This window comes from Medicago sativa, chromosome 4, assembly GCF_051527215.1.
Source record: "Medicago sativa cultivar Bolivia chromosome 4, Bolivia_mono, whole genome shotgun sequence".
NCBI lineage: Eukaryota > Viridiplantae > Streptophyta > Magnoliopsida > Fabales > Fabaceae > Medicago > Medicago sativa.
In genome coordinates this window covers 79,059,837-79,075,777 of record NC_140752.1, presented here as the reverse complement: position 1 = coordinate 79,075,777, position 15,941 = coordinate 79,059,837, and the positions used below count along the sequence as shown (strand labels likewise).

At 35.8% G+C, this 15,941-nt stretch overlaps 1 pseudogene across 1 annotated transcript; it reads right to left on the bottom strand.

The window, feature by feature from the left end:
• Positions 1-6,362: 6,362 nt before the first annotated feature.
• On the bottom strand, positions 6,363-9,135 carry LOC146932305 (protein FAR1-RELATED SEQUENCE 5-like; annotated as a pseudogene). Its single transcript, XR_015007052.1, has 2 exons — positions 6,843-9,135; positions 6,363-6,753 (listed from the first exon to the last, which is right to left on the bottom strand). The product of XR_015007052.1 is annotated as a protein FAR1-RELATED SEQUENCE 5-like (transcript).
• Positions 9,136-15,941: the final 6,806 nt, after the last annotated feature.

The following is a 15,941-nucleotide window of genomic DNA, read 5'->3' as shown; positions in this document are numbered from 1 at the left end:
AATTCTTTGCAAATGCAAGGGTGTCCGATACACCCTTTCAATCTTTTGTTCGAGGAAAGTATATTGATTTCAGCCTGGATGCTCTCAATGCATGGCTGAATGTTCAAGCACCGGAGGAGTGTTGGGTTGAAAAATTGAGGAGGGAGAGATTTGCCATTACGGAGGATACCTTTGATGAGATCATAACCACCATGTGTAGGCCTGGGTCGACTTGGAAAAGGTCCCGGATGCTTACCTATGCGGAGATGTTGCCGGTACCCAAGGCATGGGTGTCCTATTTGGTCCAGACTCTTGAGAGTGCATCTTGCACTTCTGAAATTCCTCTCAAGAGGGTGCTTGCTGCCTACGCCATCATCAAGGAACACCCTATAGATATTGGCCGCCTCTTGGCCAATAGTCTTCATGATCTAGCAACCGGAAACACCACACAATTGGGGCATGGAAGTCTAATTAATTGGTTGTGTGAGCAAGAGCTTGTGCCGGCTTATGATAGTGATCTCAACACCAGCAATATGAAGCCAATCACAGACTCGGTAATGGATGGATTTGTGAAGAAATATGAAGGCTATATGAAGGAGAGAGAGAGGGAGGCAGCAAGGCAACAACAAATGGAGCAAGGAGGGAGTAGTAGCCAAGGGGGTTATGCACCTCTTCACCCAAAGCTTGCGGAATTCATGCATGTGCAAGCTAATTGGATGAATGAGACTTCAGACCAGCTGTGGGTGAACCGTCCTAGGTTCTCAGCTGCGTTTGCTGCGGAGGCTCAATTGCATATGGGTCCGATTAGTGGGTCTTATGAGAGGTTTGGAGGCTCCCGTGAGCGCATGGAGCAATATTTTACACATCAAGAAGAGTATGGTCTGCGCATGAGGAGGGAAATCACTGATGATTTCAATGTCACCGAGCAAGATCAAGGGGATGGCATCTTTGAAGGATTAAGGACACCGGGGGCTGGACACTCGGATAATGATGTGAACATGGGCTGATCTACTGATGGATTAGCATTTTCTGCTTTGTATTTTATTTTCAGTCATTTTTCTTTTGATGTACTTTCTTTATTTTCTTTTTATGTCGAAGTCCATTGAACTTATTTCCCTATTGTAATTGCTCCTGCACTTGTTTATTATTAATGAATTTGTTTTGTTTCATGTGACCTATTCCAGTTTAGTAACAGTTGTTTGATGAAACGGTATTCCAAAAGTTCTAAAGGAGGGGTGACTTGATTCAAAGGTGAAGTGTACGGCGTTGCTAGGTAGTCTCATACTCCCAGAAATCTCAGCCATAAGGTTCATTGCCAAATTTGTTTTTCAATTTACTTATATTTAGATTAGTTTTCCATGCAACTACATTTCTAGAACTTGCATTGTTTCTCTATTATTGATTGGTCTTTGTCAATTACACACTGAGGCAAAAGTGTTTGGTCCTGTGAGCCTTTTTGAAGCCTACCCTATTTTAATTTGTTGAATTTATCCTTTCTTAACCAATTGTGAGCCGGTAGGATTAGAACTTTTTGTTCGGTGACAAACTACATTACAAGCCTAAAGACTTTTAGGACTTGTCCCTTAATGTATTTTCTGAGTTAAGGCATTGTAGAATGTTGCTAAAGATTAAGTTTGGGGTTGCTATTGGAATTTGCAACCAACTAAGTTTGGGGTGGGGGTACTAGAGAATAAGAGAACAAAAATATGAAATTGACATGCAAAATACACACAAAAATGGTGTATCAAAAAAAAAAGAGAAATTGAATGATGAAAAAGGGACAAAACATTGAAAATCTGAGTAACTTCAAACTCGATTGTCCCTAAAATGTTAAAAATATTCTCTAGTACCTTTGCATTGATTGTTATTCCACAAGGTGAATGATTGAAGGATTGAATTTTGTGCTTTAACTTCCGTAGGAATGCCTAACTCAAATTTTGTGTAGCCTACTTATCCAAATATATCCCACCTTTCACCTAAGCCCCGTTATAACCCTAAAGACCTCAAAAGTGTGTAATGATATTGACTTTGATTGATGTTTAGAAACTTTTCAAGCGTATGGTAATATGTAGACCTGCATGTCGACTGGTAGAACCCTGTTTCAATTTGATGCGAGGAGTTGTGAATTGGTGGATGCGAACAAGTCAAACTAGCTCATCTTTAGCTAGAAGGAGAATGAACTTTTGGGTACTATCGTTTTGTCAGGTAACTGTTATTTTACTGTCGTTTGTCACTGTTGCAAGCAAATTCCTTGAGGACAAGGAATGGTTTAAGTTTGGGGTTGTGATGACATCCTGTCATTACGTAATATTAGGGACTTATTGTGACATTTTGATAGAGTTCTCATGCAATTTATACTGTTCTGGAGTGCAAAAAGCTTATATATTGAAGTCTGTTCGAAGGAAATCGCGCCACGCCAATTTCAAGTCGTGCTGCGATTTTTAAAGCAAAATTACATCCTCCCTGTTTGAGGGAAATCGCGGCACGCCATTATACAAGGCGCGGCGCGATTTTGATGGGTCAGGCCCATGACTTCTATAAATACTGCACTAATCCTGAAGAACAAGGGTTACGATTTTGGAGAGCAAAGTGCGATTTTGAGACATCAGAGACGGCTAGAAGGGCGATTTCTTCATCCTTTTACCAATTCATGTATGTTTTAATTATTTCATTGATTATGCTATTTGTAAACTCGATTATGAGTAGCTAAATCTCTTAGAGATTAGATCCGCGATGAATCTTTGTAACCCTAATTGACACATGTTGCTGTGAAACTCTATTTTGTTTATGAATTCAATTCTAGTTTATTCAATTCAATTGTTCTTAATGCTTTTTATATCTTGATCACATATAACTTGATTTCGTGAGAATGAATGACCACTGACCATGGCTTTCAACTTAGACCTAATTGAATTGTTCTAATAAACAGGGTTAGTCTAGGAATAGATAATCGTTTGTTAGTGATAATAGGTTAACGTTCGGTAAAACCTTCAAGAATTATTAGACCATCTAAGGAATTAGAGGCTGTAGTTTAAGAAGAGGGTCCTAACTCAAGGGATTGATTAGGGCTAATTTGTTAATCATCGTAAACTAGAAGAGGGTTCATAACAAATAGGTGCAGTAGACCAATTAGGGGAACTTAGAGGATTCGACGGATCTGATCTCATCTTTCTCTCATATTTTCTTAATCAAATCTAATTTCTTTTATTTGATTTCATAAAATCAAACCAAATCTTCTGCCTAGTGGCAAAACAAAACAAACTTTACACATCCTAATTATATAACGAAATTGAATTATTGAAGTTAAAAACAGTCCTCGTGGGATCGATATTTTTACTACTTCGATAGTATTTGGTGCACTTGCCAGAGATCTATCACCCATGTAGTTAGCTTCTTCACTAGAACCTTCTGGTACACATTCACCATTGGGATGTTCTTCACCACATAGATCACACTTGATTGCAGCCACTTGTTGTTGCTTGTGAGCCAAAGTGAACCCTTGAAACTCCTTCGTTAAAGCCTCGATTTGTTTGTTCATAGCTGCTTGGTTAGCAAGGATAGCAGTTTGTTCACTCACCCCAAACACTCCTCTTTCCTTCTTCTTAGCTTCAGCACGATACTCATTTCCAGCCATGTTCTCGATTAAAGCTTGGACTTCATGATCAGTTTTGCTCTTGAGACTACCTCCTGCGGAAGCATCTAAGAACATCCTAGTGTTTGGTGTTACCCCCTCAGTGAAGATTTGGAGGTATTGTTTCTCGGTGAACTCATGATTAGGGCATCTCTTAAGAAGTAAGTTGAATCGCTCCCAAGCATCATATAATGACTCACCTTCTCCTTGCTTTAAGTTAGAGATCTCCATCTTCTTTTCCCAATATTTAGACATAGGGAAATATTTCTCTAAGAACTTCAGCTCTAACCCTTCCCATGTTTGGACAGTCCCGTTTGGTATTGTTAGCAACCAATCTTTTGGTCTTCCCGTCAAGGTGAAAGGAAATAGCCTTAGTTTCTTTTGTGCTTCAGTCACGGTGGCTGGTTGCACACAAAATTCACAAGTTTCAGCAAAGCGGCTCAAGTGTTCATGAGGACTCATAGCTTCAGTCCCATCGAATTGCTTGTCCCTCAAACCGTTAAGGACAGTTGTCTTGATGTCGAAAGCGACGGGGTTAGCTGGTTGAAAAGTATGGGTCAGTTGAACGCGATGAGTGGCTAACCCGTAGTCTCCTAACTTCGGTCTTGGTGCAGGTTCTCCCATGATAGCAGATTTAGGAGAAGCAGATGTTTTAGATTCAGTTGAGAGTGGCTCCGGTATTTGTTCTCGAACACCCGGTGGAATGGAATGAGCTAACCTTCGCAACCGTGCAGCTTTCCGGAGCGCTCTAGCGGTCCTTTCAATTTCTGGATTAAATTCGAGATCGTCGGCGCTCACTCTACCTCGCATAAACAGCAAAATACCTTAGTAGCACTTCACAACGCAAAGTAATCAAATGAATACTAAAACAGAAAAACAAAAAAATTAAAAACAGAAAATTAAATTGCAAAAACCCTAAATTATAACGTAATGGCCTTGTTGAAATAAATCAACAGTCCCCGGCAACGGCGCCAAAAACTTGATAGGCGTTTGGCAAGTGCACCAAATACTATCGAAGTAGTAAAAATATCGATCCCACGAGGACTGTTTTTAACTTCAATAATTCAATCGCGTTATAAGAATAAGATGTATAAAAGTTTATTTTGATTTGCCACTAGGCGGTAGATTCGGTTTGATTTTAATTAAATCAAGTAACAGAAAATAAAGATTTGATTAAGAAAATATGAGAGAGATGAGATCAGATCCGTCGAATCCTCTAAGTTCCCCTAATTGGTCTACTGCACCTATTTGTTATGAATCCTCTTCTACTTTACGATGATTAACAAAATAGCCCTAATCAATCCCTTGAGTTAGGACCCTCTTCTTAAACTACAACCCCTAATTCCTTAGGTGGTTTAATAATTCTTGAAGGTTTTACCGAACGTTAACCTATTATCACTAACAAACGATTATCTATTCCTAGACTAACCCTGTTTATTAGAACAATTCAATTAGGTCTAAGTCGAAAGCCATGGTCAGTGGTCATTCGTTCTCACGAAATCAAGTTATATGTGATCAAGATATAAAAAGCATTAAGAACAATTGAATTGAATAAACTAGAATTGAATTCATAAACAAAATAGAGTTTCACAGCAACATGTGTCAATTAGGGTTACAAAGATTCATCTCGGATCTAATCTCTAAGAGATTTAGCTACTCATAATCGAGTTTACAAATAGCATAATCAATGAAATAATTAAAACATACATGAATTGGTAAAAGGTTGAAGAAACCGCCCTTCTAGCCGTCTCCGATGTCTCAAAATCGCACTTTGCTCTCCAAAATCGTAACTCCTTTTCTTCTGGCTGAGTGCAGTATTTATAGATATTTTGGGCCTGACCTAATCAAAATCGCGCCGCGCAGTTGTAATTGGCACGCCGCGATTTCCCTCAAACAGGGACATATGCAAATGTGTCTCAAAAATCGCGGCAAGGCTGTATTTTGGCGTGGCGCGATTTGGTCTGGCAGAACTTCAGTTTTTCATCTTTTTGCACCCCGGAATAGTGAAAATTGCATGAGAACTCTAATAAAATGTCACAATAAGTCCTAAAAATTACGTAATGACAGCATGTCATCAAGGGGCATGGCATAAAGGAACTGGATTGCTGTTTATGGCTTAGGAGGCTTATTTCTCACAGTATGTGTTGGTTTTTAGCTCTGGTGCGCTACTGTTGGGACTGTCGGAGCTGTTGTTGAGGCAACTGTATGCTCGGCTGGGTTTGGAGGTTACAGCATTGTTATTGCTGTTTTGGTTTCTGCTACCTATTTAACCCCTAAGTATAGTTTTGCATCAGGATTAGTTTTGGTTTCGGGTGGTTTTTTTTTTTGGAATTATGTTGTATCGATTGTTTGTTTGTTGGGATTTCGTGTTCTGCATATATACGGCACCTGATGTTATTAGTTCCTTTTCGTTATTTCCGCGAGGGGTACTGTTTATAGTACAAACTCGACGAGAATAAATTTTTCCAATTCAAAAAAAATATATCAATATTGTGTTTATTTGAAGTAGTTTAATTTCATTTTGGTATATAGTGAAGCACTTGCTGAGTGCAGAAAATTCACAGGTTTTTGAACAATAGTGCAAAAAATTAGAACCAAAAGCTGAGATGAAAAAATAAGAAGCATCAGCCAAAAAAAAATTAGCAGAAAGAAAATGCTAGAAACAACAAATAGTAGCAACAAAAAAACTGAAACTAGAACCAACATTATATATTAAATGCCTTGCACAAGAATTTCAAAAGGCTAAAAGAACTACAAAGCAGAAGCTGGCTTAACATATCAACACCACCCAAAACGTGGGTGCCAAAAAGCGGACATATGAAGTGTATATTCAATATTGTTAACTAACAACAAGCCTAAAACAGAAAAACCAAACTGTCAACTGCATAACAGCTACCAAATAGCAGCTAAACGCACATCACAGAAGCCAAAACATTTGTGCCACCAGTCACCAAAAAACACCTAACAAGTTACAAAGAACTTCAGTATATCGCTGTAGCATATAATCATCATCTCTAAAATTAACTGAAATCAACTAATTGAAATTCAACAGCTCCAAGTAGCAGCTTCTTCAACAAAAAGAAAAAACAGCTTCTTCAACAAAAAGCAAAAAGGTCCCTATCTCCAATACCATGTTCCATTCCCTGCATATAAGAAAAACAATAATAAATATGAATTAACTATATCTTTAGAATAAGTGTGTGACTAAATACACAAAGTCTTGTTATCTTACCAAAAGCTATGAAGTGGATTTTGTGGGACAATTGCGACTATCATGGGATGCATATTGCTTGCAAGCTTTACAAAGCCTCGTTCTCTTTTTTTGTTGTTCCATTGCCTTCTCTTTCCCCCCTTTGATGCGTTTTCCACAACCTTTGGTATTTGAAGGTTCAGGTGGAAGAACTTCAATTGTTTTAGCTACATTGGATCCAATAAAAGCCTCCAATTCATCTAAGGGTCTTGATACAACATCACTATTCATTTTAGACATTTTTAATTCAATACTACAACCCTCATCGTAAATGAGGAGAAATTTCTCTTTGTTTGTACCAGCCATATGCATGCATTTCAACAATTGTGACCATGTTTTTGAAACTAATGTGCTCTCACTTTCAAATTTAGAACATGCCTCCAAAACATTTCCATCACAATCAAAAATTGGTTTACTTGTTGCCAATTTTGTCCATCTATTCACAATGTAATGACTTGGAATTTCACTAAAACCTTTCCCCTTTAATACAAAAAGAATATGTCGACATGGGATGCCTTCCGACTCAAACATTTTGCATGAACAATGTGCAATGTTATTAGAAAGACAATAAACAACATCTCTATGTTTTCTCACAACATTATCAAGTATAGAAAAGCATAAATTCTCACCTTCCTCTTTTGTTCCTTTAACTCCACAATCTACACATGCACTCCACAACTCCTTTTGAAATATGTAAAAGTTTTCATGAGTATAAACCTCTCTAGCGTGCTTCTCTAAATCCATGTGCATCTTCAATTCTGGATTAGAATGAAGTGTATTATTATCAGCAAAAAGTTCTTTGTGTCTTTGTGCTGCTAAAGCAGAATCAAATCGCACCCAGAATTCCACTAAAGTTAAGTTCGGATTCAAGTAGTTGCCAAAGAATGAATTTTCACTCTCTGATCTTGAGGTTGTTCTCAAAATTCCAGCCATAAATGTATCTTTAAAATAAGCCGGTATCCACATGCTTCTTAGATCATACATTGTAGAAAGCCATCCATTTCCTTCCAAGCTGTAATCACTAATAATATTACTCCATTCCAATTCAAATTCTTCGGAGGACTCTGAGTTCCAGACACATGACTTGAAACGATCATTAAAACCACTATTCTCATCCATGGAACTACCCACCTTTTCTGAAAGTTTTTTTTAGAATATGCCACATGCAAAATCTATGAGACGACCCTTTTAAAACCGCTCCTATTGCATTCTTCATACCCCCATCTTGATCTGTTATTATCATAACAGGTTTATGTCCCCCCATTGCTTTCAAAAATGTCTCAAACAACCAAACAAACGATTCTTCTTTTTCATTTTTCAAAAGAGCAGCCCCAAAGGTTATACTTTGACGATGATGATTTATGCCAGTGAATGGTGCAAAAATCATAAAATACTTGTTTGTGCGGTATGTTGTGTCAAATGAAACCACATCTCCAAACAAAGAGTAATTTTTTCGACAAATTCCATCAGCCCAAAACACATGTTTCAACTTCCCTTCATTGTCAGCTACATAATCATAGAAGAATGAAGGATTTATCTCCTGTTTTCTTCTAAAATTATCAATGAACATATCTGCATCAGAGTCTTTGATCAATTCTTTCAAATTTCTTGAATAGTTTTGCAAATCTCTTTGTGTGCATCCTATATTTTCATAACTTCCGACCTGCTCCTTCATTATTTGATAACTTTTTGAAGTCCCCACATTAGCTCTATTGCAGGAAAACAATATATTCTTATGAACACTAGTTACATTTCTTGCTGATCTAAGGAATTGTCTCTTTGAAGGTGAGACTAGCCCATGTGAATGACCTTCATAAAAGTTTGAGACTTCATATTTACCATCAATAGTTCTCTTCAAAACAAGTCTTGCGTTACATCCCTCCCGTGTCAATTTTCTTTTTCTACTTTTAGACAAACTATTTTCAGCAATAAGCAATTGTGGCTTGTCTACCTTTTTTTTCCTCTTTAAAACCCTCTTTTGAGCAAAGAAAATATTTCCATTTGACACCATCTTTATCTTTCGTTTTAGTCGAATTACGCACACTAAAACCAGCAACATAAGCATAAGCTTTATAAAAATCACCTCCTTCTTCTAAAGTATCAAATACCTTGCCAATCACGGGTTTGAGGTCATCCTCACACGTAGGAATCCATTCCACCGACGTATTTTTTGGATCATTACCGTCTTTCGACGGTGAGGGTAAATCGACTTCATTATCATCTAACTCCATAAAATTAATCCTAAAAAAAAATAAAAACAACAAATAAATTATTACTAAATTGAACATAGCTAAAAAGATGTCGAAAACATATGTTATAAAAAGATGGTCAAATCAAAGATGAACAATATATTGGAAATATGAACAAACTAGAATGGTAAAATAAATAGTAATAATAAAATGAGCAAAGCCATGCCTAATCATAAAAAGATAAATAAACTGACAAAACACGACACATGAACAAAGCATGCATAATAATATAACTAGCAACATGCATAATAATAACTAGCAACAACAATTTAGGTTCGGAGCATTGCATAATAATATCTGCTGGCAACATGCATAATAATAACTAGTAACAATCAAAATATTAAGATATAGTAATAAGGAATGGTTGTTCAAAAGAAATAAAAAATGGCTGAATTAAGTTACCTGAAACGAGAACAGTGGAAGGCAGAGAGACAAGGTAAGAAGATGTGGAATACAAAGAGACACGGTGAGAAGAAGGAGAAGATTTAGGGCGGGAGTTATTTCTGATTGTGGAGGAGAGAGAATTGAATGGCACATGACATTGTCACATGACTCACTTAAGTGATAATCTAATCTCAGCCATTCCTTTTAATCTGAAGGCTCACATTCATTCTCATCATTCTCATATAAATATATCATTCTCATATGATACATTATATATATATATATATATATATATATATATGAATTCAATGTAAAACTATCAGTACAATTCATTTAATAATTTTTTAAGAGTTGTTGGGTAAGAGTAATTGAGTGTTTATAAGAAGTTAGTATTAACAAGTTAAGGAGTTTAAAATGGAAATTAAAAATAATTTTATATTAAAAGTATAACTTTTGCAACTTTTAAGACATTGAATGCACAAGTTCAAATAAAAACCTTCTATATTTGCCTTCTTAATTTATGTCCCAAGTGCACAAGTTAATATTTACCTTAAAAATAAAGTGAATAAATGATATGTACGTGTGTGAGTCATTTAAGCTGCCTCTTTGTAAGAACATATCATTGGAGATGCACTTAGTTATGATCCTATATTTAATATTCTTGAAAAATGGTGATCATTCACATTCGTATATAGGATAAGATAGATGCATTTTTATTAAGGAAAATATCAACTTATGTCTTTAAGGTACAAGTTAAGAAATTAAATATAAAAGTATTTTTTTGAAAATTGTGTATTTAATCTCTTAAAAAATTATCTTTTCAATATAAAACATGTCTTTTTTTTTTTTTTGAAGAAAATATAAAACATGTCTTTTTAATTCCATTTTCAACTCTTTAATTTATGTCCATAAAATAATTATATATATAATAATACGATATATATGCAATTTTATTAAATATAACATAATAATATAAAAGTCAATTAAGTAATTAATGTATCTTAAAATATGATTTCTTTATATTGGACCAAAGGGATACTTGCCTTTCTTTTTTAAGATTGTTATCCAGACCCCTTTCGTTGCTCATAAGCCTTTTAAAATTATGTTTTTTTAACCCTTAAATAGGGCATTTAGAAATTACAAGCTGATTGATTCGGGAGATAACTCTTGAACTGTATTCAGGCGATAACTCTTGAACTCTCTTTGGGACGTAGCTTCTGATGGAAAGGTAAAGAGCATTGTGAACAACAACCACATCACTCTCTTTGGGACGTAGCTTCTGATGGAAAGGTAAAGAGCATTGTGAACAACAACACATCAAATTGATAAACATAACATTTTTTTAAAGATATAACATAATTCAACAACAACAACAATACTTCAAATTGAGAAACATTACACAAATTGATAAACATTGTGCAAATTGACAACACAATTTAAAATGACCACAACTCTTCAACAAAAGGGTTTAAACAAACTATATTGATGCTTTTGGCACTGACAACTAGCTTGAACGCCGCAAACTATGTTGTCATTTTAAATTATGTTGCTAATTTGCATAATGTTTGTCAATTTGTGTAATGCTTATCAATTTAATATGTTGTTGTTATTGTTGAATTATGTTCTATCTTTAGTAAAAAAAAATTGCTTATGATTGTCAATTTGAAGTGTTGTTGTTCACAATGTTATTCATATTATAGGATAATTATCATGTAGAGAATATCTCCTGTAGTTATTGTTTAGATAGCAACAAATCATATAGTTGACTCATGACAATCAATTGTCATTCATAGTCATTATAGTATAGTTGACTCACAGGAATCAATTGCAATTCTTAGTCATTATGCAATTGAGATTCATTCCTAGTTTATAGTATCAGTATTATGTATATATATATATATATATATATATATATATATATATATATATATATATATAGATGTAACAGATGTTCATAAGGATATATCAATTCAAAATCAAAACAGTATTGTTGCTACTCTTATAATTCAAAGGCACATCAGGAGCTACGTGTCGAACATATTTTAGGAGTTATCTCCTCATACACCTGAACTTAATTCCACAGCTGAACGTCGGCATCGACACATCGTCGAAACCGGCAAGGCCCTTTTACACACAGCCAACCTTCCCTCATCATTTTGGAGCTATGCATTCAGCACTGCTGTCTACCTTATAAATCGACTCCCAACACCGGTTCTCCACATGAAATCACCATTTGAAGTTCTTCACAAAACCCAATACAGTCCTCTACATCTTCACTCCTTCGGATGTCTATGCTTCCCATGGCTAAAACCCTATACCTCCAATAAACTCCAACCTCGGTCTCAACCTTGTATTTTTATTGGTTATGCCGATACACAATACGCCTACCATTGCCTAGACCCAACCACCAACAAAATATATACCTCCAGACATGTCAAATTCTATGACCACATATTTCCGTATAATACATACCATAAACCTAATAACCTTTCATCAAATCCACATGTCACAATACAACAACCCCTGCACTCTATCATCTCTATACCAAACCAAGGTCAGCCACCAAACACTATCCAAAACACAACCTCTCCTTCTACTAAGACCACATCTGCCACTGAACACTCAACTACACCTACGCTCTCTATACCCTCTCAAACCATAAATAATCAAACAAATCCTTCCCCGGTGACTAATGATGAGGTTCCCTCCACTTCAAGTTCTCCATCAGGTAATAATCAAAATATTTCACCTTTTGTTCAAATACCCTTGCAAACTAACCCTCCTGCAGTGCCTGTACCACCGAGTCGGGTAGTGACTCGATCACAAAACAATATTTTCAAGCCTAAAAAACTTTTTCAAGTTACAAAGTATCCCTTGCTAGAGAATGTTGAACCCTCAAATGTCAAAGAAGCCATGAAATATGAGCATTGGAGGAAGGCCATTTATGAAGAATTTGAAGCTTTAATAAGAAATGGAACATGGTCACTTGTCCCTCCTCCAAAAGACACCAATATTGTGGGATGCAAATGGTTGTTTCGCATCAAAAGACAAGATGATGGCTCTCTTGCTCGCTACAAAGCTCGCCTTGTTGCAAAAGGCTTTACTCAACGTCATGGAGTAGACTTCCATGAAACCTTTGCATCGGTGGTCAGGCCCCAAACAATCAAAATAATTCTGAGTCTTGCTTTAGGACACAAATGGCAAATGCATCAACTTGATGTTAACAATGCCTTCCTTCAAGGTTCTCTTCGAGAACAAGTTTATATGGCTCAGCCACCTGGACTCAAGGATTCCCAACATCCACACTATGCATGTAAACTGCACAAAGCCATCTATGGCCTTCGCCAAGCTCCTCGAGCATGGCATGATGCGTTGAAGAGTTTCACGGTGTCCTATGGGTTTTCATGTAGCAAGAGTGATCCATCTCTCTTTATTTATGCAAATGAAGGTACACTCACTTACTTCCTTGTGTATGTTGATGACTTACTCCTCACAGGAAATAACAACAGCTTCATGCAAGAATTCATCTCAAATCTAGCTCAACAATTCTCATTAAAAAATATGGGAGCTTCCCACTATTTCCTTGGCATAGAGATCATCCCCACAACTTCAGGCATACTTTTGTCTCAACACAAACACATAAGAGACATTCTTGAAAGGTTTGATATGGAGGGTGCCAAGCCGTCACCCACACCACTTTCAGCTACAGCCACTCTTCAGCTCCATGATGGAACTCCAGCTACAAATGCTACCGAATACAGAAGCATTCTTGGGGCTCTTCGATATTTAAACCTTACCAGACCTGACATATCATTCTCCATCAACAAACTTGCACAATTCATGCACAAACCCACCACTCTTCATCTCCAACATCTCAAAAGAATTCTACGATATCTCAAAAACACAATCAACCATGGCATTCTTCTACAACCTACAACCACAAACAATCTCACTGCCTATTCGGATGCTGACTGGGGCGGAAATACTGATGATCGTACATCTATTTCAGCTTACATCATTTTCCTAGGCTCCAATCCCATCTCTTGGCTTTCAAAGAAGCAACGTACGGTAGCTCGCTCATCAACCGAGGCAGAATATAGGGCTGTTGCTACTGCAGCATCAGAAGTTATGTGGATTCGTAATCTTCTCAGTGAAATACGGGTGCACCAGAGGAATCCCCCCAAAAATTCTTTGTGATAATGTTGGAGCTACATACTTGTGTGCAAATCCCGTCCTACACTCTAGGATGAAACACATCTCCATGGACTATCATTTTGTGCGTGAACAAGTGCAAGCAAATCAACTCCATGTCTCACATGTTTCAACCAAAGACCAACTTGCTGACATCCTCACCAAACCTCTTCCAACTACCAAGTTTAATGATCTTTCTTCCAAGATAAGAGTTACTAATGGTAACTTTATCTTGAGGGGGCATATTAGAGGATAATTATCATGTAGAGAATATCTCCTGTAGTTATTGTTTAGATAGCAACAAATCATATAGTTGACTCATGACAATCAATTGTCATTCATAGTCATTATAGTATAGTTGACTCACAGGAATCAATTGCAATTCTTAGTCATTATGCAATTGAGATTCATTCCTAGTTTATAGTATCAGTATTATGTATATATATATATATATATATATATATATATATATATAGATGTAACAGATGTTCATAAGGATATATCAATTCAAAATCAAAACAGTATTGTTGCTACTCTTATAATTCAAAGGCACATCAGGAGCTACGTGTCGAACATATTTTAGGAGTTATCTCCCCAATATAGTTCAAAAGTCATATCCCAAACCAATTGATTTGTAACTCATGAACGCCATATTCACGGGTAAAAATCGAAATTTGGCGGGACCTATGAGCAATGAAGGGGGCATTAAGAGCAATTTTCATTCTATTTTTAGGTTGAGAAAATTACAAAGGCAAAAGTTTGAAGCTCAACTACACTTACATAGACAAGATCCCAAAACATGACCTAAATAAGCTTTATCATAGTGGTAAGTTTCATGATATTTTCACGGTTTCAATCCTTTGAACTAGAGACTCTATCTGAAATATTGAATAGTGAGAGCGACCCACACATAAAAGTGTGTGTGTATTCTCATATTCTTTCACAAACTAATTATATAGGGTATTATAATTTTGGATTGAAGATGTGTGGGATAAAAAATTACCTCTCTGTGTTGCCTTTTTTTTATAGTGTATTATATTCTCTTCTGATCCTTATTATAAGAAACAAATCACTTGTTAGATTCCTTAAATAATTGATGTATCTAGTCTAAATATAGACTAAATGTACCAGTTATTCAATGAATCTAAACAGTGAATTATTCCTTATAATAAAGATCAGAGAGAGTACGTAGTAGTTTTTTTTTCCTTCAAAATGAAGTGAGGTCTATGGGACACACAAAGGGAAAGTTAGGGACATCCTTGCGTTGAACAATGAGACTAACTATTGATTAGACTTATTTAATATAGTTTTAGTGGATCCATGTCATTTCAACCTTATTCAATGACATTTTGCATCAGAGCTACTTCTTCCCCACCCCATATTCCCCTTATCAATTCTAAAAAATCAATCATGTTTGAATACACTATTTTAGACGGGCAAAACACATCGTTTATCCACCTTTAAAATGGTGCATTCGAACAAGATCAATTTTTGAGAAAAAGGGTTTGGGGATAAAAAGCAATTCTCTAGGTATTTAAAAAAATTGTTTTTTTTTTGTTGAAAAGGAAATCATTTGGTAGGCTACCAAGTGTTCAACCTTTTGTTTAATATAGATCAATATAAGAGATTTAGGGTGCGTTTGTTTCAGCTTTAAAAAAAAATAGATTTTGTGTCAAAAGAATCTAGAGATTTTTTTTTTAGAGATTTTAAAAAAAATCTGAAGTTATTTGTGTTTGTCTACTATCCATAAAAATCCATTTTGTTAAAAAAATGAGTTCTAACATGCACATGTGTTATCTCCTTGTTGTTGAAAAAAATAGATTTTGAGAAAAGCTAATCCTAATAGCTTTTCATTTTAGGGTCAAAATAGATTTTTTTGATAAAATGATTTTTCTAAAAATCCTAAACAAACACTTAAAAATGAAAAAAGTGATTTTTTTAAAGAAAAAATAGATTTTTTTGGAAAAAATCTGAAACAAACTGGCCCTTACATGCATTAAGCCAAGTGGCAAGAGAATTACAGGCAACAAGGACATGTATTATTCATGCAATCATCCAAGTGTATTTTCATGCCAATTACCAAGTGCCATCTCATGAAAGAAGCCATATGCATTTCATACAAGATAGTAAAACCTTAATATTTTGGGTTTTAATCTATTGGGCCTTAATCAGGTAAACATTGAGTGATTCCCTCTAAAAAAATTTAAGAGTTTTATTCAACCACTACTAGTGCACAAAAGCTCCAGGGTAAAGACAA